This window comes from Lathyrus oleraceus, chromosome 5 (assembly GCF_024323335.1).
Source record: "Lathyrus oleraceus cultivar Zhongwan6 chromosome 5, CAAS_Psat_ZW6_1.0, whole genome shotgun sequence".
In the NCBI taxonomy this organism is placed as follows: domain Eukaryota; kingdom Viridiplantae; phylum Streptophyta; class Magnoliopsida; order Fabales; family Fabaceae; genus Lathyrus; species Lathyrus oleraceus.
In genome coordinates, this window is record NC_066583.1 from 87,942,543 (window position 1) to 87,969,641 (window position 27,099).

The following is a 27,099-nucleotide window of genomic DNA, read 5'->3' on the forward strand; positions in this document are numbered from 1 at the left end:
CTGGACTCTAATGTCTTGACTGATGTCATGACATGCTTTGGAGATGTTTGATTGGCTGCATTTTGTGTTAGAACATCTAACTGTACTCTGATGTCTTGACTGATGTCATGACATACTTGAGTAGTATGCTGCAGGTTTAGCTAATACAGGATTTACTGAATATCAAACTAGATGTAATGATATTCATCCCTGACAGCAGATACTGAGGTGTAGAACAGTTGGTTGTCTGCTATAACTCAGTATTTAATTTCAGTATGTTTATCAAGGGAATAACAGACCTGGCATAAGGCCTACTGTCTGAATGTCAAACTGGATGTTATGACATTCATCATTGACAACATATACTGAATAATAGGCAGGTTGGTTTTCTGCTACAGTTCAGTATGTATCTCAGTCTGTTCTTCCGGAGGATAACAGACCTGGCATAAGGCCCATTCTGTAAATGTCAAATTGGATGTTTTGACATTTATTATTGTAAGTTGATACTGAAGTATAGACTGGTTGGTCTTTTACAGTACAACATTTTGTACAGTCTGTTTTCAGAAAAATAACAGACTTAGCATATGGTATATGTTCTGGACGTCAAACTGAATGTTGTGACATTCATTCCTGACAGCATATGCTAAATTGTAGGATGGTTAGTTTTTCTGTTTCAGTATTTTTCTCAGGCTATTTTTCAGGAATCCAACAGCTGAGCTAAAATCCAGGAAACTAACAACTAAGCTACAATGAATGAACCTAACAAATAGCCTATTTGTTAGTACCCTAATATGTGGAAATTAGGTTAACTTGCTTAACCTTAATTTTAGGAAATACAAGTACAAGGCCCAAGTGCTGCAATATAAAAGGATGGCAATCCTTCATTCAGAACTCGGGGATTTTAGGCGTGAAGATTGTATTGTTCCATAATACTTCACTGCTGTATTTTTGTGTGTCTTGTAGTAGGTGTATCTTGTGAGCCAAGCAATTATCACCTAGATGATTGCATTGGACTAGGGTGTTCATTGAGTTGTAAGTGTTGTGTCACTCTAAGCTTTTAAGCGTGAGTGCTGTATATCTTGATTAAAGCTGTTAAGCACAATCAAGAGTTGTTTGAAGTGTGACTTCACTATAAACTTTAATATAATTAAAGGTTGCAATCACTGAGGTGATTGAGGGGGAGTGAGTAGGAACTCTGATCTTAGTGTAAGATTGAAATTGCATTGGGTAGGTATTAAGTGATAGGATTAAACAGTTGGTTTAAGGTCTGAATTAATACTACTAATAGTGGATTTCCTCCCTGGCTTGGTAGCCCCAAAACGTAGGTGTGTGTGACATCGAACTGGGTAAACAATTCCTTGTGTTATTTACTGCACTTACTGTTTAAGTTCTGCATAATTCTTGTCTGCGCAGAATTGGATGTCATAACATCCCGTGTGACATCGAAAGTCTGTTAACTAGAATTTCAATTGGCATCAGAGCAGGCACCCTGCCTGTTAATTTCTGGGTGAGATTTAGGGAAGTTACTTTCTAGTACCATGGACAAGGATGTAGGATACTCAAATAGACCACCCATGCTGGATGGTTCTAACTATGATAACTGGAAGCCTCGTATGATAGCCTTCTTGAGGTCTCTAGATAGCAAAGTCTGGAGAGCTGTCAACAAAGGATGGGAACATCCAATGAAGACAGGTAAAAATGGAGTCAGTATGCATATTCCTGAAGAAGAGTGGGACAAGGAGCAAGAGGCATTAGCCCTTGGAAATTCTAAGGCCTTGAATGCATTGTTCAATGGAATAAGTAAGAACATCTTCAAACTGGTGCATCACTGTGAGCTGGCTAAGGAAGTTTGGGATACCCTCAAGATAACTCATGAAGGTACCTCCAAGGTGAGAATGTCTAAACTTCAGATGCTGACCACCAAGTTTGAAAATCTGAGGATGAAAGAGGATGAGACTATTCATGACTTCCACATGAATATTCTTGAAATTGCCAACACTTCTGGTGGCTTAGGTGAGAAAATGGCTGAAGAGAAACTTGTAAGAAAGATTCTCAGATCATTGCCAAAGAGATTTGCCATGAAGGTCACAACCATAGAAGAGGCTCAAGATATCAGCAACATGAAGGTTGATGAGCTTATTGGTTCACTCCAAACCTTTGAAATGGGCTTATGTGAGGATGCTGAAAAGAAGAACAAAAGCATAGCTTTTGTATCAAATACTGAAGGGGATTCAGAAGAAGGAAACATTGGAGGGAATGAAAGCATTTCAGAAGCCATAGCCATGCTTGGAAGACAGTTCAACAAGTTCATAAAGAAGGTTGATCAACAGGGTAGACCTAATGTCAAGAACTCTTCATCTGACATCAGTAGAAGGTCAAAATATGAAGAAAAGGTCACTCAAGGCAAGGGAATCCAGTGCCATGGATGTGAAGGTTATGGTCATATTAAAGCTGAATGTCATACCTTCCTCAAGATACAAAAGAAATGGCTATCTGTCACCTGGTCCGGAAGAGACTCTGAGAGTGAATCTGAAGGAGAATCTGCTAAACATGTCACTGCTCTGACCAGTGTTTGTGCCTCTGATGATGACTCAAGTGGAGATGAACTTACCTTTGATGAACTTGCTGCCTCATATAAAGAACTATGTGTTAAAAGTGCAGAAGTGTGTATCCAAGGAGAAAAGCAGAAGAAACTCATCAAAGAGCTGGAAGGTGAGAAACAGAAGCAGCTGACAGTCATAGATGGTCTGAATGGTGAGATATCTTTGCTGACATCTAAGCTAGAACAAATGACTAAATCCATCAGAGTGCTGAATAAAGGAACTGACACCTTGGAAGAGATTCTAAAGGTGGGACAGAAGTCAGGAACCATGTCTGGTTTAGGCTTTGCTAAGAAATCCTCAACTGAACTCAAAAGATCAAAGGCTGGAGTTCAAAAATTCAAGCAGAAGTCACAATCGATGTCTCAACATCAGGGAACCAGGATGAGTAACCATCAGAAGAAGAAATTTCAGAGATGGAGATGTCACTACTGTGGTAGATTTGGTCACATAAAACCTTTCTGCTACAGGCTGCATGGTTATCCTAACCAGACTACTCAAGTCAGACCTAAGCAGAAGGCATCTAAGCATAATGCCCCCATTAAGAAACAAAAATGGGTTGTTAATCAAACACCTCAAGTCAGACCGAAGTAGCAGGCATCTAAGCATAACATCCCCATTGAGAAACAACAATGGGTTGCTAAACTAGCTCACACATCTCCAAGGGCATCTACCAGACAAGACTGGTATTTTGATAGTGGCTGCTCAAGACATATGACTGAGATGAGCAACTTATCGGTGGATCTACAACCTCATGCTATCAGGTATGTGACATTTGGTGATGGAGCTAAAGGAGAAATCAAGGGTGTTGGTAAGCTGGATTGTCCTGGAGTTCCAAAACTGAGTAATGTGCTGTTAGTAAAAGGACTAACTGCTAATCTCATCAGCATAAGCCAACTATGTGATCAAGGCTTCAATGTACAATTCACTAAGGAAGGATGTGTGGTGATGAATGGTTGCAATCAGGAAGTTATGAGAGGAGCCAAATCCAAAGATAACTATTATTTATGGGAATCTAAAGTCTCACACTACTCCTCAAAGTGCCCCTTGGCCAAGGAAGAGCAGGAAGTGAAGCCGTGGCATGGAAGACTTGGACAACTTCATTTAAGAGGAATGAAGAAGATCATATCCAAGGAAGCAATTAGAGGAATCCCAAATCTGCTTATGGATGAAAGAAAAGGCTGTGGAAAATGTCAGATTGAAAGCCATGAGTCATCCTCACCTATTGGACCTCATCAAAATGGTTTAGTAGCAAGGGAGAAACAGAAATGTGTATCATTGTCCACTGCAGAAGCTAAGTACCTAGCTTCTGGTAGCAGGTGTTCACCACTGGTATGGATGAACCAGATGCAGACTGAGTACAATGTCACTCAGAATGTCATGACATTGGATGCTACTCAGTTTGACAAAGTTAGGGGCAAAGAGGGAATGTGCACTTTTGAGAAATTATAGCAACTAATGATGTTAGTTATTTACTGTTTAGTAAGTCAACTTATTAAACAATTGATAGTGCACTCTGATTGGTCAACAAATAATAGACATTGCTCGTGCAACAAGCGTTTCCTATTCCATCGTTTCAACTTTCAGTCTTGCAAACTTTCTCTCAAAGAAACTGTTCATCTCTCCTCCGAGATATTCATCATGTCGCACCAATCCGACTCAACTTCCTACACAACCATGTTTGATTCCTTCAGCTATGAGTCTTGCAACCCTAACCGGGAAGATCCTGTGGCTGACGCTGCAAAGATGTCTCATGCAAGAAGACCTAAAGAAACGGTCTCCGGATTCTCCTCAACAATCGCACTTGATGAACAAACCAGGGAAGGCTCCAGGTATGTGCACAATGCCATTGCAACTATGGTGACTGGGATACTATCTGGTAATGATAAGGTTCCTGGGGTCTCCGTTCCCTTAAACACTATCATACCTGATAATGTTGCATGTCAAGAAAACGCAGTAGTCTTAAGAAAGAATGCCCCTGACGAGGCTGAGCAAAATGATGCTCATGAGGGGTCAAATACTGACAAACCCTTAGAGAAAGTGGGTAGTGAGGCAGTCCGTGTCACTCATGATGTCAGTGACAACCCTAAAGCTGACACAATTAATCTGGAAGAGTTCTCTGATAATGAACTGTTGACCTCAGTTGCCCCTAGCATAGCCAAAAGGGTTAGGACTAGGAGAGAAAAGAAGACTGTGGTACAGAGGTCCCTAAAAGGGAAGATTGATGTGGCAACTTCTTCCAATCCAGAGGTGACAGAGAGTTCCCTCAAAAGGAAAGGGCATGGACCTGCGAAATCTTGGAGCAAATAGGTGCCCAAGAAAATGAAGACCAAGTATGTTGTTGTGGAATCTGATTCAGATGTCCCATGTGATGTCACAACATCTTTGTCAAAGAAGAAGCCAACCGCTAGCAAGCTGGCTGCTAGTGTCCCTGAGGTACCTATTGACAACGTGTCATTCCATTTTGCTTCTAGTGTGAACAGGTGGAAGTATGTCTATCACAAGAGGCTGGCCTTGGAGAGGGAACTGGCTCAGAATGCCCTGGAGCGTAAGGAGATTGTAGACCTTATTCAAGAGGCAGGGTTAATGAAAACTGTGACTCAACTCCCAAAGTGCTATGAGACTTTAGTAAAGGAGTTTATTGTCAATGTGTCTGAGGAATGTGCAGATGGAAAGTCCAGAGAATTCAGAAAAGTATATGAGCGAGGCAAGTGTGTGAACTTCTCTCCCTCAGTTATCAACCTGTATTTGGGAAGACCTGATGTAGCTCAACCTGAGCTTGAAGTGACTGACGACAGAATCTGTCAAGTCATCACTGCAAATCAAGTCAGGAAGTGGCCTCTTAAAGGTAAGTTGGTGGCCAGCAAACTCAGTGTGAAGTATGCTATGCTACACAAAATTGGAGCTGCCAACTGGGTGCCCACAAATCACAAATCCACTGCGGCAGTGATGCTTGGAAAGTTCATCTATGCTGTTGGAACCAAAGCAAAGTTCGACTATGGAACCTACATTTTTGATCAAACCATGAAACATGCTGGGAGCTTCAGTGTGAAGGGGCCTATAGCCTTTCCTTCCCTCATATGTGGCATTGTGCTGAACCAATTTCCAAACATATTGACAGAGAATGACTTTGTGAAAAGAAGAGAGAGTCCGTTGGCCTTCAATTATAAACTGTTCCTGGGTAAGCATGTCCCTGACATTGCCATGACAACAGGAGAGACATCAAGTGTTAGCAATCAACCAGATAAAGCTGCTGACATTGCCATACTCAGAGAGACTGTCAAAGAGCTAGAGGCAAGGAAGCTCACTTTGGAAAAGTTGATCATCAAATTGGAGATGTCTGATGATGGTGTGCTTGGTGAAGCTGCTGAGGCTATAGAAGGAGCTGCAAGGCAAAGTGCAGAAGGTGAAGAGGATGCCAGTCCTGATGATGGCACTGATGCTGAGGCTGACTCTGTGTCAGATGATTAAATCATTTCCTGTACTTCTGTCATTTGTGTATAATTCTGTTTATTTTGGTCTGTAATTAATGGTGTTGCTTTGGCAACATTTTGACAAAAAGGGGGAGTAACACCTGTGATGCCCCAGGACAACAAATTATTTGCTAAACAGATATTGAAGATCCTCTAATCCTGAGGTTGTGCTGCAGCTGATGTTCCACTTCTATGTGTGATGAGTGTGAGTGTGTTTATGTGTGCTGCTGGTAGAAGTTTTTATTTAACTTCTGTATGTGTGCTGATATGTGAAGTTTTTATTTAACTTCTATGTGTGTTGAGTGTGCTGTTGCTCTGAGTGTATTAGCTAGGTTAATTTCCCTGCTAGATGTGTGTTTTCCGCTGCTGTGAACTCTGTTGTGATGCCAAGTTGTTTTAGCCAAAAATTTGCCAAAGGGGGAGTTTGTAGATGTTTAATTGGCTGCATTTTATGTTAAAACACTAGCTGGACTCTAATGTCTTGACTGATGTCATGACATGCTTTGGAGATGTTTGATTGGATGCATTTTGTGTCAGAACATCTAACTGTACTCTGATGTCTTGACTGATGTCATGACATACTTGAGTAGTATGCTGCAGGTTTAGCTAATACAGGATTTACTAAATGTCAAACTAGATGTAATGATATTCATCCCTGACAGCAGATACTGAGGTGTAGAACACTTGGTTGTCTGCTATAACTCAGTATTTAATTTCAGTCTGTTTATCAAGGGAATAACAGACCTGGCATAAGGCTTACTGTCTGAATGTCAAACTGGATGTTATGACATTAATCATTGACAACATATACTGAATAATAGGCAGGTTGGTTTTCTGCTACAGTTCAATATGTATCTCAGTCTGTTCTTCAGGAGGATAACAGACCTGGCATAAGGCCCATTCTGTAAATGTCAAATTGTATGTTTTGACATTTATTATTGTAAGCTGATACTGAAGTATAGACTGGTTGGTCTTTTACAGTACAACATTTTGTACAGTCTGTTTTCAGAAAAATATCAGACTTAGCATATGGTATATGTTCTGGACGTCAAACTGAATGTTGTGACATTCATTCCAGACAGCATATGCTAAATTGTAGGATGGTTAGTTTTTCTATTTCAGTATTTTTCTCAGGCTATTTTTCAGGAATCCAACAGGTGAGCTAAAATCCAGGAAACTAACAACTAAGCTACAATTAATGAACCTAACAAATAGCCTATTTGTTAGTACCCTAATATGTGGAAATTAGGTTAACTTGCTTAACCTTAATTTTAGGAAATAGAAGTACAAGTCCCAAGTGCTGCAATATAAAAGGAGGGCAATCCTTCATTCAGAACTCGTGGATTTTAGGCGTGAAGATTGTATTGTTCCATAATACTTCACTGCTGTCTTTTTGTGTGTCTTGTAGTAGGTGTATCTTGTGAGCCAAGCAATTATCACCTAGATGATTGCATTGGACTAGGGTGTTCATTGAGTTGTAAGTGTTGTGTCACTCTAAGCTTTTAAGCGTGAGTGCTGTGTATCTTGATTAAAGCTGTTAAGCACAATCAAGAGTTGTTTGAAGTGTGACTTCACTATAAACTTTAATATAATTAAAGGTTGTAATCACTGAGGTGATTGAGGGGGAGTGAGTAGGAACTCTGATCTTAGTGTAAGATTGAAATTGCATTGGGTAGGTATTAAGTGATAGGATTAAACAGTTGGCTTAAGGTCTGAATTAATACTACTAATAATGGATTTCCTCCCTGGCTTGGTAGCCCCCAAACGTAGGTGTGTATGACACCGAACTGGGTAAACAATTCCTTGTGTTATTTACTGCACTTACTGTTTAAGTTCTGCATAATTCTTGTCTGCGCAGAATTGGATGTCATAACATCCCGTGTGACATCGAAAGTCTGTTAACTAGAATTTCAAATTACATGAATATGTTTACATGACAATAACACCGGCAGTTACTACTTCTAAACCTAATCACGATTGCAAACTGATTAAGTCCCTCTATGGACTTAAGCAGGTAAGTCGACAATGGTATGAAAAGTTAACCTCACTCCTCATCCATCATTATTACATACAGGCTGATTCTTATCACTCTCTTTTCATCGAATCACCATGTCACATTTCACTATACTTTTAGTATATATTGATGACATTATCTTAGCAGAAAATTCACTCCATGAGTTAGCAGCCATCGAAGATATTTTACATTGTGCCTTCAAAATCAAGGATCTAGGTACACTGAAATATTTCCTAGGGCTGGAAATTGCTCATTCAAAAAAGGGAAATTCACTATGTCAAAGGAAATATTGTTGCTAAATTCCTTGGATCCAAACCTGCTGCTACTCCTTCAGATCCTTCAATAAAATTATGCCAAGATGATGTTGAACCTTATGTTGACATTTCTTATTATAGAAGAATCATTGGCCGACTTATATATCTCAACATTACATGACCAGATATCACATACAACACACAAAAGCTCAGTCAATTTATTTCCAAGCCTTCCATCACTCATTACAATGCAGTTTGTCGAGTACTATGACATCTCAAATTCTGTATAATCAAAGGTTTGTTTTTTCATCGAGATTCCGATATGTATATCCTTGGTTTTTCTGACGCAATTAGGAAGGATGCAAAGACACCGATCACTCAATTTCCAATTCATGTTTCTTCATTGAGCATTCTCTCATATCATGGCACATAAAGAAATAACAAATTGTATTTAGATCATCCTTTGAAGTAGAGTAAAGAGCATTATCTAGAGCCACTTATAAGCTTCAATGCATATTGCATTTCTTGAATGATCTCCAAGTTACTTGTGTCAAACCTCCGATTCTCTATTGTGATAATCAGAGCATTTTGCATATTGCTGCAAATCCTGTGTTCCATGAAAGAACAGAAAACATGGAAATCGATTGCCACATTGTACAATCCGGCATGATGAAGCTTCTTCCAATCTCATCAAAGGGTCAACTTGCTGATTTTTTACTAAGTCCTTATTACCACAACCATTCAATTTTCTCATGTCCAAGTTGAACTTGATCAACATTATCAAGTGTTAACTTGATGGGGGCTATTAACCAATAACAAAAAGTTAGTTGGAAGTTCGTTAATAGATAGAAATTTAGTTAACTTACATTGCAAGTTTATATATTAGCATGTGATACATAGTAGCTTATCATAACCCATCATCTTCATGTATATAAGTTATAACTTTCAGCTATTTGATTCAATGAGAAACTACTTTCTTCCACTCTTTTGATGTTCATCATTGTTGAATTCTCTCATTATAATACTACTAGTGTTAATTCGTTTGTTCAATAATATCAACATAAACAAGACGTGTTTCATTGTTCTAGATTTTAGAGGAGTTTCAGTGTTCTAGGATTTAATAAAGAAGATGTTGAAAACCCATAAAATTTCTTTTAATGATCAAATTTTTCTTCGCTAAACCAGTCACAAAAGTTTAATGTTACATGTCATTTTCCACATCGCTAAAAATTGACATTGTTAATGTCATTCAGATGGAAAGGATTAACATGATACAATTTGAAAAGTTAAGGAACCAAAATGGTATTTTTTAAACTGAAGGGACCAAACCAAATTTCGAGTATAAGATACAGGATAAAAAATGGTATTAAACCAAATTGCTTTATAGGAATAAATTTCAAGTGTAATTTTCATGTCTCTATTTCTTGACCTCTGTGACTTTCCTGCCTTAGTTGTTTTCTTTATCTTTGACTTTGTATTATGATATTTCTAATTAGTATTTGAGAAACATAGCAGGTCCAAAGTAAAATGATGCTTTTTTCATTTGAAACTTTGCATAAACATAGCTTGGAGGAGCTATCATGTTGATGGTACACTGATTCAGCATTGATTTAACAATTGGTTCAAAAGAGTCATTTGTCTTCTTCACCTTGTATCAATTGCACGATGGAATCATGAGAAGAAATGATGTCTTTTTCTTTATTTTATTATTTTTGTTTTAATTTTATAAAGCACAATAGAGAACAAAGAGAAACAAAAATTCCAAAACCCAAAAGATAAAAAAGATAAACATATAGAGAAATAAAAAATACCTCATTCCTTAGATAATTAATTTGATTTTTCACATACAAACTTGATTTTTTATTAACTTTGACAAATGAAAGAAAAATGGCACATTTTTTAATCATGTAGGGTGCTTACTACTTTTATGATCACAAGGATAGTTCAATAAAAGAAAAAATATAGGTAATTTATTAAAAAAAGATAAATTTTTATTATAAAAAAACAAAATTAAGGTATAACATACATGCCTTAAAACCTTCATTTGTTGTGATTAAATTCCCCTTGAAAAAATTGTGTTTTTAAAAATAATATTATTATTTATGTGCCATAAAATCTTTGTCTGTTGCAATTAATTCTCCTAGATTCTCTGAGAGGTCACTTCAGACAAGCTGGTTACATGGCGATCAATTTTACGGGTAACCATATTATGTAAAGATCATAATTTTAAAATGATTCATTATAGGTTGAATGGGTTTCTCACAAATAAAGGTAGATGATTTAAAGAGGTAAATTAATCATTTTTACCATCATCTTGGTTAACCATTAGTTTAGTTAATTTGTTTTATAATTAGTCACACATTATTTGATAGTGCTTTGCGCATCCCTCGTTACAATTACAAATTATCATGCTTTCAATAACAAGTACACTCACCTCATTTTTGTACGAAGTTGATACATTCCTCATGGATAAAATATTAAAAAATACTTACCACATTGTGGTTTTTGTTGACACAATTACTACGACCACACTTTCACACCAACAAAATTGCATCGTTGATATGGATTATTGATAAATTCAATAAGGCAGCAAATGATGATTGTACTTAATATTTACTGCATTTAAATATGTTTATATTATGTTTTATTCATTATTTTATTTTTTCCAGTTTTGATTTAAATTACCAGTCATACTATTGAATGTATATGTTGTTTGGGTACAATGCAACACATGTTTAAAAAAATTGTCAAGCCAGTATTGGACGCACATTCCATATCAGTATAAACGGTAATACCTTATGTGTGATTACTGTGGCGGTGGTCATATGAATGACCAATACAATTCTGAAGGATTTCTTGCCAAAGAAGTGATGTATATGAGTGAGTATCAAGAAAATAACTATTTCTCAAATTCTTATGCTTTTGCATATATGAGTGAGTATCAAGAGCAAAAACCTTATGGAACTAAAAGGTCTTCTTCTATTGAGGAGACTTTAGAAATTTTTTTGAAATTTTCAAGGGAGACCATTGGTAATCCTAAGAAAACACAAGATGAAAAGAAAGTGTATGCGAGCTGCCAAAACATGGAGTTGAAGACTTAACGGGTTCACAAAAACGTTAGTGCTAAAAAATTTAAGTGATGGAGGGAGTCGAAAAAGAAAATATCTAGTGCGAGGAACACAAATAAAAATAAGAATAAGAGTGGGAGAAGAAAGAAAAAAGGAAGAGAATAAACCATTACTACTACCACACCTTATACAAGATCACCTTACCATCACCAAAAGAAAAAACATGAAAAGGATGAGAAATTCAAGAAATTATTGGAAATGTTTAGTCAACTAGAAGTAAACATCCCTTTTTGAATAAACTTTGGAATAAAAGACCTAGGTATGTTTACCCTCCCTTATACTATTGGGAAATTATACGTGAGAAAGACAATATGTGATATGGGGAGAACATCAATCTAATTCCTCTATCTATGACACTAGTGCAGATATAACAATAGAATTATTGATATTATACCTTTTTAATTAAAAAAAGGTGTGAAATTTAAAACAAAAGAAATACTTTAATATATAACACTTAATTTTAGAAAAAAATGGTATAAAATAGAGTTGTGGCAAATTTGTAAATATAAATATATACCTAACTGTAAGAAAAATTAGCATGATATGTCAAATTAATTTTGTGTGTGCAGGTGCTCAAAGAGTAAGAACCCTTACAACTCTCCCCTCTTGTAATAGGAAGCTTCATCCTTCTTCAAACACGGATTTCAACCACAAAAACCTCTTCAACTCTTAGAACATGTTAAAAATGATAAGTTCATCACTCTCTATTGATTCATGATATAATCTTTCTTTCAATTCCCTCTTAATCGGAATTACTGATGAAACCTAAAAAAAAGTTGAACGCGTTCTGGATGCTTCAATCGCTCTCTTGATTTGAAGATTCGTGATTCAATCTCTTTCTCAATCTGAATCTCTGACCAATTCCATTCTCAATTCAGAATCTCTCTCAATTCCTCTCTTGATTGAAGCTCTGGATTTGCTTGTCACAAATCAATGTCCCTATATGTTATAGCCCAGATGGTGGTGCTGTGTTTGAAGGTGAGAAAAATACGTAAGAAATGGGGGGTTGAATTGTGTGTGTTATTTATTTTCAACTTCTAAAGAAAACCAGCTTCAGAATCTAAACAAGTTCAGAGTCTGAACATAAAGTTAGTTTGCAGCAGAATGATGAACAATCAAGAGCAAGAGTAAATCACACATAGAGTTTATCCTGGTTCCTCTCATAAAATGAGAGTAGTCCAGTCCCCTTGTCCAATAAGAGATTTTCGTAATAATCAATCCTGATTACAACTTTGTTCAATCAAACCAGAAAGAGACTTCAATTGCTCAATCAATCTAGAAAGAGACTTCCGCTCAAGCAATCCTGTAAGAGACTTCTGCTAAATCACTCCAGAAAGAGACTTCCTCTACTTTAAATAAACAATTTAGTAGAAATGATTACAACTATACTTTGATACACAATCAAAAGTATAGAAGTATTATAACAATCACAATGATACTTAACACTTAAGATTTCTAAGGTATACAAAGATAAGAAATCTTAAGAGCTTGTGCAAATAAATAGATGAAACTTTAGCATAAAGCTTATATTCAACGCGTTCTGTTAATATGTTTTCTGATTGTTAACCTTCCATCAAATCTTCAGCTCCCTTTTATAGAGGAAGATAAAAGAGTCGTTGGAAATTTGTTTGCACATGTAAACCTTTTGAAATACAACGCCTCCAAGAGAGAGTCGTTGGAAGAAAATTCTTGTTAAGATCTTCAACGAATGTGTAATAATATATTCCACTGCATATTAGGTGTAAACTAGACGAGGAAGGTGAAACTAGACAAGTCACATAAGCTTTTCTTGAGCGTTGCACTATGGGACTCTAGTTGACTTTTACCTTAAGTCTGGTGTTGACAAGATAGGTCTGCTATGAGGATAGAGTATGACCTGTCACCCGAGGTAGAAGTATCATGACCAGAGTGTGAACCTTCAGAAGCTGATCCTTCAAAGTCATCATATTCTGATCCATCAGAATCTGAGACATTTAGCTTGTCGAAAAATATTTTCCGCAGGGTCAATTTTGAGTAGACTTTAAGATTTATGATCATGCACACTTGAATATATGTTAGTATACCCAATTATTCTTTACGTACTTTATTATCATCAAAACCCAATGGATATGAACAAATCTTGTTCCAACAATCTCCCCCTTTTTGATGATGACAAACAAATGTATTTAAGAATAATGGTTGGTCAGTTTAACTAACTTGACAATATCAGAGTCTGAGGTTTGTAAGCCCACCCTAATTCTAATATTTCTGAGATTGAATTTTGTAAGCTCCCCATAAGTCCTATCCAAGATATTTAAACTTATCTTGATAGCATAAAACATATACGTTCAAATTTAAGCAATAAAATAGGTTCTGATGAGAGCTCAAGTAAATAAAAGCATTTTAAAAAAATACTTTAATACTCCCATAATTTTATCCCCTTTTTATCATCAACAAAAAGTGAATAAATACATGTCAACATAGAGAGAGAAAATATTTTTGAAAAAAAAATATGTGGGAAGAATTAAACTCTGATAAAAATATTTAAAAATAACTTTTGCACTCCCAGAAAATTTATCATAATATTCAAAGGAAAGATAATTGGCTTAGTTTGGTTGAAAATTTTTCTCCACTTCTCAAGACGGTCAGACTCACGTATTTTAGTTTCCAAGAATATGAACCATCAAAAGTAATCATTGCAATAATGAGCTATAAGACCTAAAGTGTCATTAAGGAGCGTATGTGATTTAACCCCCATAAGCTACTTAAGAGGCACTCAATATCCTCTATAAAAGCATACTTCCATAGTCTGAATTCTCACATCTTCATCCAACTCTTTTCCTTCTTAATCAATTTAAGTACTCCTTCTGAAGCAGTCAACGATACCATCTCAACAGAGACAATAATTATGAGGGAGACCAACATGACTGTAGAGCGCCAGCAACTGACAAATGAAGAAGCCCATCCTTCTAGGTCAACCACTGTCAAGGGGCACTCAGGGTGAGGAAGGCTTCCAGTAAGAAGAATACTCTCAAGAAGAAGAAGAAACTGCCAAAGAAATTTGTTTACTTTGACTCTGATGAAGGTTCTGAGGAGAGAGATATAGAATGGGAGACATCCTTCTGTGCTCGAGGATATTGTTCAAATTTAGATAAAATTATGTAGATCAATCCTCTTGTACTCTTCTTCCAAAATTAATGAAATATGAATAGTTTTTTGCAATGATACTTACTGAATAGTCATTTTATTCCTTATTAATGATCCAATTTTCAGAGACAAAAAAAATGTTCAACAATTGAGCATAAAATAAGGTTTTTAATTTTATCAGAAGATATAAATATTCCCAAAGAATATAGCTCATAGTATAACACACATATAAGCAAGTGAGACATAAATCTAAGACACATATGATTTTAAGTAAATATTAACATTAAATATAAATCAGTTTCAAGAAGATTAAAACATAAAACCCAAAATAGGTTCTAAATCCTAAGCCTATGGTTTCTTCAGAAGATCCAGAACGACTCTAAGATCAACACCCGTGATGTCTTGTCTGGTATCCATATACTTAATCCTCTCATCCATTTCAACTTGCTTTATAGCCATGGCTTGTTGAGTAGGAGAAACAGATGCCAACTTTGCTTCCAAGAGCTTTTATCTTCTATTAGAAGAGGTGACAAATTCTGAAGTGGCATCCTTCAGATTCTGAATAACTGATACAAAAAAGTTTAGGAGAGAATCTCAGTTAGTAGTATAAGCTACTGGGTCAGAAGTAGAAGTTCTCTCATCTACCAAATCATGTGCTTTATCAAGAAATATAGATTTGGTTTGTCCCAGGTTGCTCTTCCTCAGAGTCATCTTCTGAGGATTATGAATCATCCCAGGTAGCCATAAGATCCTTCTTCTTTCTAAAGTCTTTTTTCTTAGGTCTGTCTTTCTTCAGCTTGGGACATTCATTCTTGAAATGGCTTGGCTCTTTGCACTTAAAACATGTGATGTCTTTGTTGGCTCTAGATATCTTGAATCCATAAGTAGACGAAGAACGACCACATGTCCTTCTTTGCCCTCTGAATTTTCCTTGTCTTTTCTTCCAGAGTTGATTGACACACCTGGAAAGAAGAGACGATTCAGCTTCTTTATCTGATTCCTCTTTATAATCTCCATCTTCTCCTACTTGAAGAGCTTTTGTCTTTTCATACTTTCCCAAAGACTTCAGAGCAACAATTTTTCTCTTTCTCTTAGGCTCATCTTCTTCAAGCTCAATTTCATGACTTCTTAGAGAACTAACAAGTTCATCAAGAGAGGCGTTGCTCACATCCTTTGATAACTTTAAAGTAGTGACCATAGGTCTCCATCTTTTAGGTAGACTTCTAATGATCTTCTTCATGTGAGCAAGAGTAGAATACCATTTGTCCAAAACCTAAAGTCCTGCAACAAGAGTTTGAAACATTGAGAACATGTTTTCAATAGTTTCATCATCTTCCATCTTGAACGCTTCATATTTATGAATCAAGGCAAGTGCCTTGGTTTCTTTGACTTGGGCGTCTCCTTCATGAGTCATCCTTATAGAATAAAATATGGACTTTGCAATATCTATGTTGGTGGTCTTTTCATACTCAGTGTATGAAATGGCGTTCAACGAGATAGTTCTAGCTTTGTCATTATTTTTATAATCTTTCTTTTGTTGTTCTATCATCACTCTTCTTTCTATTTTATTGCCACTAGCATCTACAAGATGTATGTAGCCATCAACTACTATATCCCATAGATCTATGTCATGACCTAGAAAGAAGCTTTATATTCTATCTTTCCAGTAATCAAATCTATCTCCATCAAAAACATGAGGTTTAACGTTATAGTGATCTATATAATTTACATGAGCAACTAGAGGTAGGACAATGGCTATTATGTTTCACAAACTAGATCTTTGTCTAACACGGTTAAGTGTTTGATAATCTTATCAAAACTAAAACTGGAGCTCAGATGCTAATTGAAGGTGGCGAGAAACGCAAGAAAAAGGGGTTTGAATTGGGTTTCTAAAAATGAAAGGTTTTTAAACCCAACACAACAAACAGTAAACAAGAACAAAAATAAATGAACACAATTATTTTTATCCTGGTTCGCTGTTAACTAAGCTACCTCCAATCCACCCGCCAAGGTGATTTTGCCTTATCAACAAGGACTTAATCCAATATAACCAAACTGATTACAAACATACAAAGACTACTCTTCAATGTCTTCTCGAGTAATTCTAACTATACCTTAGTCACTCAAGGAATACAAACTCAATCAATGAGATTTATAAGAGATGTGTTTACAAGATTTCTTCTAGAAAGCAAAATAACACAATTTTAGGTACAATAGTACAATCTTTAGTCCACAAAATCAGTATAGTAGAAAGAACATGTAATCTTGTACTATGTACTATCTTCCTTGCGCAAAACCTTTTGATCATATTCAGTGGCTTCTGAATAAATGATGTCGAAGCATGTTTAGAAAGATCAAGAGTTTGGTTGAGAGAATCTTCAGAACCTTGGTCTTCAGAGTCTTGACACAGCTCCTCAGAACCTGGTCTTCAGAGTCTTTATAACTTGAGAGTGCAACATCTTGAAGGCTTGACAAACCTTCAGAGTCTCTTCTATCAGAGTTATAATCATAAGCTTTAGCATAAACATTCATCCAAATCACTGTCTAAGAGCATTCCAAAACTTGACATAATCTTGTAAATCACTTTTGTATCTCTTCAGAGTCAAAATGTGTTGAGTCCAGAGTATGATGACATCACACGCCAAATCTTCAGAACCAGAACCTGTTAGCAAAAGCTTTACATTAGATAAAATCATTAGGGTACACATTTTTTCTCTAAGAAACAATGTATTGTTATCAATCAAAACCAAAGGCCAAATGCAGAACCAAATCTTGTTCTTACAATCTCCCCCTTTTTGATGATGACAAAAACATGTATTTTGATGAACAGTTTTGTACAGGGTAATCACAAAAGAATACATCTTACAGGGTATTTTGATGAACAATTTTTAGTTGGTTAAATCATATAAAAACATCATAGTGAGGTTTGTAAGCTCCTCATGAATTTTAACTATTAGAATTATTTTTCAACTAAGAATTTCAGAGTTAGGTTTGCAAGCTCCCCTTGAATTCAAGACTTAAAAATAATATTAATCATATAAAAAATATCTCAATTAACATTAAAGAAATAACTTTCCAGAATGCAGAAGCCTGGTTATAGAAGTAACTTCCCATAACGCATAAGTATCGTAACATAAGTATTTTAGAATTTGACGTTGAAGGTGAGAAAAACAAGAAAGAGGGGTTTGAATTGTTTTGGAAAAATAAGCGCTTTTTCAGAATAAGAACACACAGGATTTTATACTGGTTCGCTTATAACTCAAAGCTACTCCAGTCCACCCGGCCAAGGTGATTTCGCCTTCAAAAAGGACTTAATCCACTAATCTTGAAAGATTATTACAACCAACGTCTAAGAGAAAGATCTCTTAGTCCTCCCAAGTATACAGACTGCGCAGAGTCACTTGAGGAACAATTAAAAAACAATTTAGGCAAAATAGAGTTTGTAATCTAGAGTGCTTCTAGGATAAAGCAAATATTACAGCAATTTGAGCAAGTAAAAGGTTTCACGTTATGAGCAAAAGCTCGTGAAAGACTAAGAGAGAGAGTGGAATATTTTTGTGCGTTCAGGTGTGTCTCTCAAAGAAGTTTTCCGTCCTTTATATAGAGGTGAAGGAACCGTTGTAGTGATGGCAGAATATTTAACTTTGATTAGAGTTTAATGTCATTACTTCTGTGTTTCTTGCCATAACAGGTTTGTCTCCTTGAATAACTTCTTTCCAAATATACTTTCTTTCCATTTGAAGTTGTAGTTTCCGTTACTCTTTCTGGATAGGGAGATTCTTTGTCAGAATTTGTGTTAACTCTGTTACTCTGAGATTGTTGTGATGTAACATCAGAGCTTCTGATAGTCCTGGTCTTTTAGATCATCAGCGTTGACTTCAGAGGAAGTTGAGAGCTTCTGGTATCCGAATATGCTATTTTGTTCAGAGTTAGAACTTCTAGAGCGCGCTTCTTCTTCAGATGCTTCTGATATTCTGATATGCTGTTTTGCTCAGAGTCAGAACTTCTAGAGCGCGTTTCCTCTTCAGATGCTTCTGATCTTTTGGTACTTTGTATCTGATTTGATTCTGTATCTGATAAAGCGATCAGATTCCTTTGTTCTTGTTCAGAGTCCTGCACACTTAGAAACTTTTCGTTAGAGTGCCATTTTTGGTTTCATCCTTTGTTATCATCAAAATCCTGGAATCTGTTGTAGAACTATTTTTGTTCTTACAATCTCCCCCTTTTTGATGATGACAAAACAACTTTAATGACAGATGAAACATTCAGATATAAGAGTTTATCAGATCGGATAGAAGTGAGCTCCCCCTGAGATAGGCTAGGGAGTTCAGAAGTTCTTACCAGAGCTTCCAAGCAATGAAGTTTCTAGATACCTTTCTGCAACTTTCTAAGTCAAAGAGTGTTAGATAGATTTTTATTGAATAGTATGTTTGCAGGGTACTTAAGGATTTAGACAATTTTTCATCAGAGCTGTTTGATTTCTCCCCCTTTTTGTCAGAATAAAAAAGACTTAGTAAAAATAATAAGCAGGAAGAAAATATATATATATTCAGAGAAGAGCATAAGACATCGGAGACAAGACACAAAAAAAAACAAGCAGAAACAGCAGGCACAAAAAAAACAGGAAATAAGCCTAGGTGCCTAAGGGTTGGGAGGAAGAGGCATTCTCTGAAGCAGTTTAGTCAGCAAATTCTGGATGTTGGCGTTGACTGTGTCCTGTTGATCCAATCTGGCTCGGACTTCCTTCTGCTCTTTCTGAAGCTCCTTAAGGGTCTTGAGAACCAGAGGGGAAAATGTAGAGGACTCCCCCTGAGTCAGAGCATGCTGTTCTTCAGCACGGAGAGCTTCAGCTTCAGCGGCGGCTTTTGCTTCAGCTTCAGCAGCAGCAGCAGCAGCTAGAACTTTGGCTTCAGCTTCCTTTACCCTTTGAAGTTCTTCTTGTCTTGCTCTTTCTTCTGCTTCCATTCTGGCTTCTTCCTCAGCTTCTCTAGCTAAGCGCTCCTGTAGTCTTTCCTCAGTGTCTTTGATGAAGTCATTTCGGACTTGCTCAGAGAGGTTTTTCAGCTTGAAGGCCTCAGAGGTCATCCAGCCAATAACTCTGTTCCAGTGTGTCCTAACAGAGGAAGGATCATCACTGATGCCAGAGTTGAAGGTCAGAGACTTGACCTTTTCCACTGATGTTCTTGCAAACAACATAATTGCCTCTTCTAGGGTTGGCAGGGAGTGTTCAGGTTCAAATGGTGGAGGTGAGGAAGGGGGAGGGCTTAGGTTGAGAGTTTGAGGTTCAGCGGAAGTGTTTGGAGGGGTAATGTCAGAGGTGTTGGGGTCAGAGGGTTGAACGTCAGAGGGAGTGATGGTTGGTTGTTCTGTGGGTGGTGAGGTTACTTCAGGTTCAGGTGGAGGTTGTTGTGGTTGTTGTGAGGCAAGGTTTTGAGTCTGAAGTTGGGCTAGAGTGGGAGAAGCGGGGTCAGAGAATTCTGTGTCAGATGAGATGATACAGTAAGGAGGTGATTCTGGGGCTGAAGATGAGGAGGTGGTTTCATTCATTTGTTCAGCTTCAGATAGGGGTAAGGAGGTATTGGTGAGCTTAAATTTTGGGAGTGGTTGAGATGTTCTGGTCGTTGAAGGAGGGGTTTCAGATGGGGTGTATAGAGGTGTTGGTAGAGGAATAGAAGAAGTAGGTTGTTGTACAGAAAGAGCAGGAGAGGCAGACTTACCAGAAGACTCATGCAGAGGTGCTGGAGGTCTTGATTGCTTGAGTCCATTTGCTGAGAGTAGTTGAACACAGCTTGTTGTTAAGCATCCATGGTGTTGATGAAGACCTGAGATAAAGATGAACTGCTTGCAGAAATGCCTTGAGAGAACTGGGGTTTAAAGAGTGAGTGAGAGTGAAATGTGTGCAAAGTGAGAACAGAGTGTTTAAATACCCAAATTTGGGCGCATGCAAAACGACATAAAAATCAGAGTTTTAGCACAAAAACCAAGTTAGCACGTTTAGAGGGAGAAATGATTATAGCTCATAAATGATGTCTAATCCCAACAGTCATCACACTGCTCGAGGAGATCTCAAGAGACTGTTCCTTGATTACTGCTGGACAGCTGTCTAGAAGTTCCAAGGTCAGACGCAAGACACTCCACGTGTTTTGATTTATTTGATCTTCAGGAATACCAAGGGATTGGTTCCTGGAGATTTCCAACTCAGATAGCTTCTAACTGAGTAGAAGTATCAGAGTCAGAGGCAGAATCCATTTGTTTATGTCAGAGTCTTATTTAACAACTTCAGAGGCACATTTTATTCAGGGCAGTTTTGAATGTTCAGATTTTCTAAGATAAAGAGGAATCTATCTTCAGCTAAGGGTTTAGTAAAGATATCTGCCCATTGATGGTCTGTATCAATGAACTTCAATGTTACTATTCCTTTCTGAACATAGTCTCTAATAAAATGATGTTTTATTTCAATGTGCTTAGCTTTGGAGTGTAAAATGGGATTCTTACTTAAACAAATGGCAGCAGTGTTGTCACAAAAGATAGGAATGTTACTCTCGAAGATTTGCAGATCTTCTAACTGATTCTTCATCTAGAGCATCTGAGTCGTGCACAGTGATGCTGAGATGTATTCTGCTTCTGCCGTGGACAGGGCGATGGTTGATTGTCTTTTGCTGGCCCAGGATATCAGATTGTTTCCCAAGAGCTGACAATTTCCAGATGTGCTTTTTCGTTCCAATCTATCTCCTGCGTAATCTGCATCACAATACCCAGAAAGTCTATACTCTGATGTTTTCTCATACATCAGGCCTAGGTTAGGAGTTCCTTTCAGATATTTGAAAATTCTCTTAACTGCAGTTAAGTGAGTTTCTCTAGGATCTGATTGGAATCTGGCACAGAGACAAACACTAAAGAGAATATCAGGTCGAGTAGCAGTCAGATAGAGAAGAGAGCCTATCATACCACGATAGAGCTTCTGACAAACCTTTTTACTGACTTCTTCCTTTTCAAGAATGCATGTTGGATGCATGAGAGTCTTTGCAGAGTTGCATTCAGCCATGTCAAATTTCTTCAGAACATCTTTTATGTATTTGCTTTGATGAACGTACGTGACTTCTGAAGTTTGGTTAATTTGAATTCCTGGAAAGAACTTTAGTTCTTGCATTAAGCTCATTTCAAATTCTGCCTGCATTAACTCAGAGAATTCTTGACAGACAGAGGCGTTAGCTGAACCAAAAATTATATCATCAACGTATATCTGGCATATCATGAGATCATTGTTAAGGTTTTTACAGAAGAGTGTGGAGTCAACTTTCCCTCTGATAAAATTATGTTCCAGAAGAAAGTTACTTAACCATTCATACCAAGCTCTGGGAGCTTGTTTAAGTCCATATAAGGATTTTTTAAGTTTAAAAACATGTTCTGGATACTTTGGATTTACAAAACCTGGAGGTTGGTTGACATACACTTCTTCTGATATATAACCATTAAGGAATGCACTCTTGACATCCATTTGATATAATTTGATAGAATGATTTATAGCGAAAGATACAAGAAGACGAATAGATTCTAACCTGGCGACTGGAGCAAAGGTTTCATTATAGTCAATACCTTCTTGTTGACTGTAACCTTGAGCCACCAGTCGAGCTTTATTTCTGACGACTTCTCCTTTCTCATTCAGCTTGTTTCTGAATACCCATCTGGTTCCGATAATGTGAGTGCCTCTGGGCTTAGGAACAAGATCCCAGACATCGTTCTTTGTGAATTGATCTAGCTCTTCTTGCATGGCTAGAACCCAGCCGTTATCTTAAAGTGCCTCATCACAGGACATAGGCTCGATTAGAGACACTAGTCCCAGAGGAGTCTCTTTAGAGGTCTTGAAGGTAGATCTGGTTCTGACAGGTTCGTCCTTGTTACCTAGAATCAATTCTTCAGATATGTTGAGGCGACTTTTAGCTTTCTTTGGGATTAATGGAAGATTAATTTTCTCAGGATTTTGAATGGCAGTTGCTTCTGGAGTTTTGTCAGATCCTGCAAGAGTGATTTCTAAATCTGCAAAATTCTCAACTAGCTTTGACTTTTCAGGGTCAAGCTTATCGTCAAATCTGACATGAATTGATTCTTCCACAATTTTGGTTTCTGTATTGTATACTCTGTAGCCTTTAGAGCGTTCTGAGTATCCTAACATAATACCTTTCTGTGCTTTGGAATCAAACTTGTGCAGATGTTCTTTAGTGTTTAAAATAAAACAAGAGCATCCAAAAGGATGAAAATATGAAATGTTTGGTTTTCTTCCTTTACACAGTTCATAGGGAGTCTTTTCCAGAATAGGTCTTATGGAGATTCTATTCTGAATATAACACGTTGTATTTACAGCTTCGGCCCAAAGGTGCTTAGCCATATTTGTTTCATTGATCATAGTTCTTGCCATCTCTTGGAGTGTCCTATTCTTCCTCTCTACAACTCTATTTTGTTGTGGAGTTCTAGGGCAGGAGAAATCATGGGATATTCCATTAGAGTCAAATAATTCCTCAAAAAAATTGTTTTCAAATTCCCCACCATGATCACTTCTGACTCTTATGATTTTAGAGTCAAATTCTTTTTGCACTTTGGAACAGAAGCTAGTGAATACAGAGTGAGACTCACTCTTGTGCTTTAGGAATTTCACCCATGTCCAGCGACTGAAATCATCAACAATGACTAGTCCATACTTCTTTCCATTAACTAATGCTGTTTTCACAGGACCAAATAAATCAATGTGAAGAAGTTCCAGAGGCTTAGAGGTAGTAACAATAGTTTTCTTTTTGAAAGATGTTTTTGAAAATTTTCCTTTCTGACATGCTTCACATAGAGCATCTGAAGAGAACTTCAGTTTAGGTAGGCCTCTGACTAACTCGAGTTTTCTTAGCTGAGATAATTTCCTCATGCTAATGTGGCCCAAGCGTCTATGCCATACCCATTGCTCTTCGTGAACGGACATCAGACACTTCACATTTTGTTCTTTTAAATCAGACAGATTAATTTTATAAATATTGTTTTTCCTCTTGCCTGTGAATAGGACAGAACCATTGTTTTGATTTATGGCTTTACATGTTTTTTGATTAAAGATAACATCATAACCGTTATCACTTAATTGACTTATGGATAACAGGTTATGCATTAATCCTTCTACGTAAAGGACATCAGATATAGAGGGAAGAGTACCATTACCAATAGTTCCGGAGCCTCTGATCCTTCCTTTCTGATCTCCTCTAAAACCTACGAATCCAGCATCTTTAAGTTCCAGGCTTTGGAACATAGACTTTCTTCCCGTCATGTGTCGCGAGCATCCAGAGTCCAGGTACCAAGACTGGTGTTTGAACTTTGCTGCATAAGATATCTGCAACATAGACAATCTTATCTTTTGGTACCCAGAGTCTCTTGGGTCCTTTATGATTAGTTTTCCCAGAGTTTCTTATTACCTTGGGTTTTCTAGCATTATCAAATTTTTGCTCTTGTGTGTGTGTATAGTGATATGAAAATGGAGATTTAGGTTGATCACTAGTAGAAGTTTTATCTTCCTTAGGATCATACCCAATTCCTCTTCTATTGTTCTGATCGACTCCATAAATCATGGATGCCATTACACTCCTTCCTATCCCATTTTTCAGAAACTTTTGAAAGGCTTTTTCGTATTTATAAATTATTGTGTTTGAAGTTTGTGGAGCTTGAGATAACGCTTCTTCTAGTTTTAAACAATTTTTCTTTGCTGCATCTCTTAGTGATGTTAAAACTTTGTTTTCATCTTTTAGTTCTAGAATTGTCATCTCAAGTTTGCCACATTCTTCAAATTTTTCTTCAAGACAACCTTTTATTGCTTTAAATTTTTGTTTTAGTTTCTGATATGAGCTAAGAGTTTCAGACAAGCATGATTCTAGGTCAGATCGAGAGAGTTCAGAAAATACCTCTTCTGATTCAGATTCTTCATCTGAAGTGTTCCTGGATGTGGTAGCCATGAACGCCACGTTGGCCTGTTCATCAGAGTCAGATTCTGATGCGTCAGATTCACTATCATCCTAGGTGGCCATCAATCCCTTCTTGGTTCTGAGGGAGTTTTTCTTGAAGCTCTCTTTTTTGGAGCTGTCTTTCTTTAACTTGGGACATTCGTTCCTGTAGTGACCTGTTTCTTTACATTCATAACAAGTAACATCTTTGTTAGTTTTACCTTTTGAGGTTGATTCTGATCGATCCCCTCTGGGTCTTGGTCTCTTGAAGTTATTGTTCCTCTTTTTCCAGAGTTGTTTAACTCTTCTAGTTAGGAGGGACAATTCTTCTTCATCATCAGAATCTTCCTGTTCAGAGTCATCAGCATCTTCTGTTTCGGCCTGAAATGCTTTGTTTCTGTCAGATTTGCGTCTTTCAGATCTGGACTTTAATGCTACAGACTTGTTCTTCTTCAGAGGCTCATCTTCCTCTAGTTCTATCTCATGACTTCTGAGTTAACTAACAAGCTCTTCAAGACTGATGTTGCTCAGATCCTTTAAAAGCTTTAAGGCAGTGACCATGGGTCTCCACTTCTTTGGCAAGCTTCTGACTATCTTTTTGACATGGTCTGCAGTTGTGTATCCTTTGTCTAGAACTTTGAGTCCTGCAATAAGAGTTTGGAATCTAGAGAACATTACCTCTATGGCTTCGTCATCCTCCATTTTGAAGGCTTCGTATTTCTGGATTAGAGCCAGAGCCTTTGTTTATTTGACCTGAGAGTTTCCTTCATGAGTCATCCTCAGGGAGTCGAGTATGTCTTTAGCTGTTTCTCTGTTGGTAATTTTTTCATACTCGTTGTAAGATATGGCATTGAGAAGTATCGTTGTGGCTTTGTGATGATTCTTGAATTCTCGCTTCTGATCGTCTGACATCTTACTTCTGGGAACTTCAACTCCAACATCTGTTACAGGAGGTTTGTATCCATCTATGACAATGTCCCAGAGATCAGCGTCATAGCCTAGAAAGAAACTTTCAATTCTATCTTTCCAGTAATCGAATTTCTCTCCATCAAAGACAGGAGGCTTAGCATTGTAACTGTCTCTTTCATTTGTGTGGGCCATAGTTTTTCTCGTTCTGGATCTCTCTACACTGTTAAGTGTTTGATTAGAAAATCAATAACAGAGCCGAAGCTCTGATACCAATTGAAGGTGAGAAAAACAAGAAAGGGGGGTTTGAATTGTTTTGGAAAAATAAGCGCTTTTTCAGAATAAGAATACACAGGATTTTATACTGGTTCGCTTATAACTCAAAGCTACTCGAGTCCACCCGGCCAAGGTGATTTCGCCTTCAAAAAGGACTTAATCCACTAATCTTGAAAGATTATTACAACCAACGTCTAAGAGAAAGATCTCTTAGTCCTCCCAAGTATACAGACTGCGCAGAGTCACTTGAGGAACAATCAAAAAACAATTTAGGCAAAATAGAGTTTGTAATCTAGAGTGCTTCTAGGATAAAGCAAATATTGCAGCAATTTGAGCAAGTAAAAGGTTTCACGTTATGAGCAAAAGCTCGTGAAAGACTAAGAGAGAGAGTGGAATATTTTTGTGCGTTCATGTGTGTCTCTCAAAGAAGTTTGCCGTCCTTTATATAGAGGTGAAGGAACCGTTGTAGTGATGGCAGAATATTTAACTTTGATTAGAGTTTAATGCCATTACTTCTGTGTTTCTTGCCATAACAGGTTTGTCTCCTTGAATAACTTCTTTCCAAATATACTTTCTTTCCATTTGAAGTTGTAGTTTCCGTTACACTTTCTGGATAGGGAGATTCTTTGTCAGAATTTGTGTTAACTCTGTTACTCTGAGATTGTTGTGATGTAACATCAGAGCTTCTGATAGTCCCGGTCTTTTAGATCATCAGCGTTGACTTCAGAGCAAGTTGAGAGCTTCTGGTATCCGGATATGCTGTTTTGTTCAGAGTTAGAACTTCTAGAGCGCACTTCTTCTTCAGATGCTTCTGATATTCTGATATGTTGTTTTGCTCAGAGTCAGAACTTCTAGAGCGTGTTTCCTCTTCAGATGCTTCTGATCTTCTGGTACTTTGTATTTGATTTGATTATGTATCTGATAAAGCGATCAGATTCCTTTGTTCTTGTTCAGAGTCCTGCACACTTAGAAACTTTTCGTTAGAGTGCCATTTTTGGTTTCATCCTTTGTTATCATCAAAATCCTGGAATCTGTTGTAGAACTATTTTTGTTGTTACAGACGTTGCCTTGAGTATCAGAAAGTCTGGTTATCAGCCTTGTATCAGAGCTTGATTTGTCAAAACTTATATACACATGGTTATTATCAAAGCTTGTATGCCAAAGTCTGGTTATCAACCTTGTATATGCCTGGTTCAGAGGTTGTATATGACTGGTTGATTTGAAATGAGTTTAGAACTATGCCTGGTTAACTTGGATCCAAACCAGCTTGGTTGATGTCTTTTGATAAATGTCTTAACTCCTGAAAAATATTGGTTAACTTGAAACATGATGAACTTATTCGAAGTTACCAGAGTTAGAAATAAGAATATTAAAG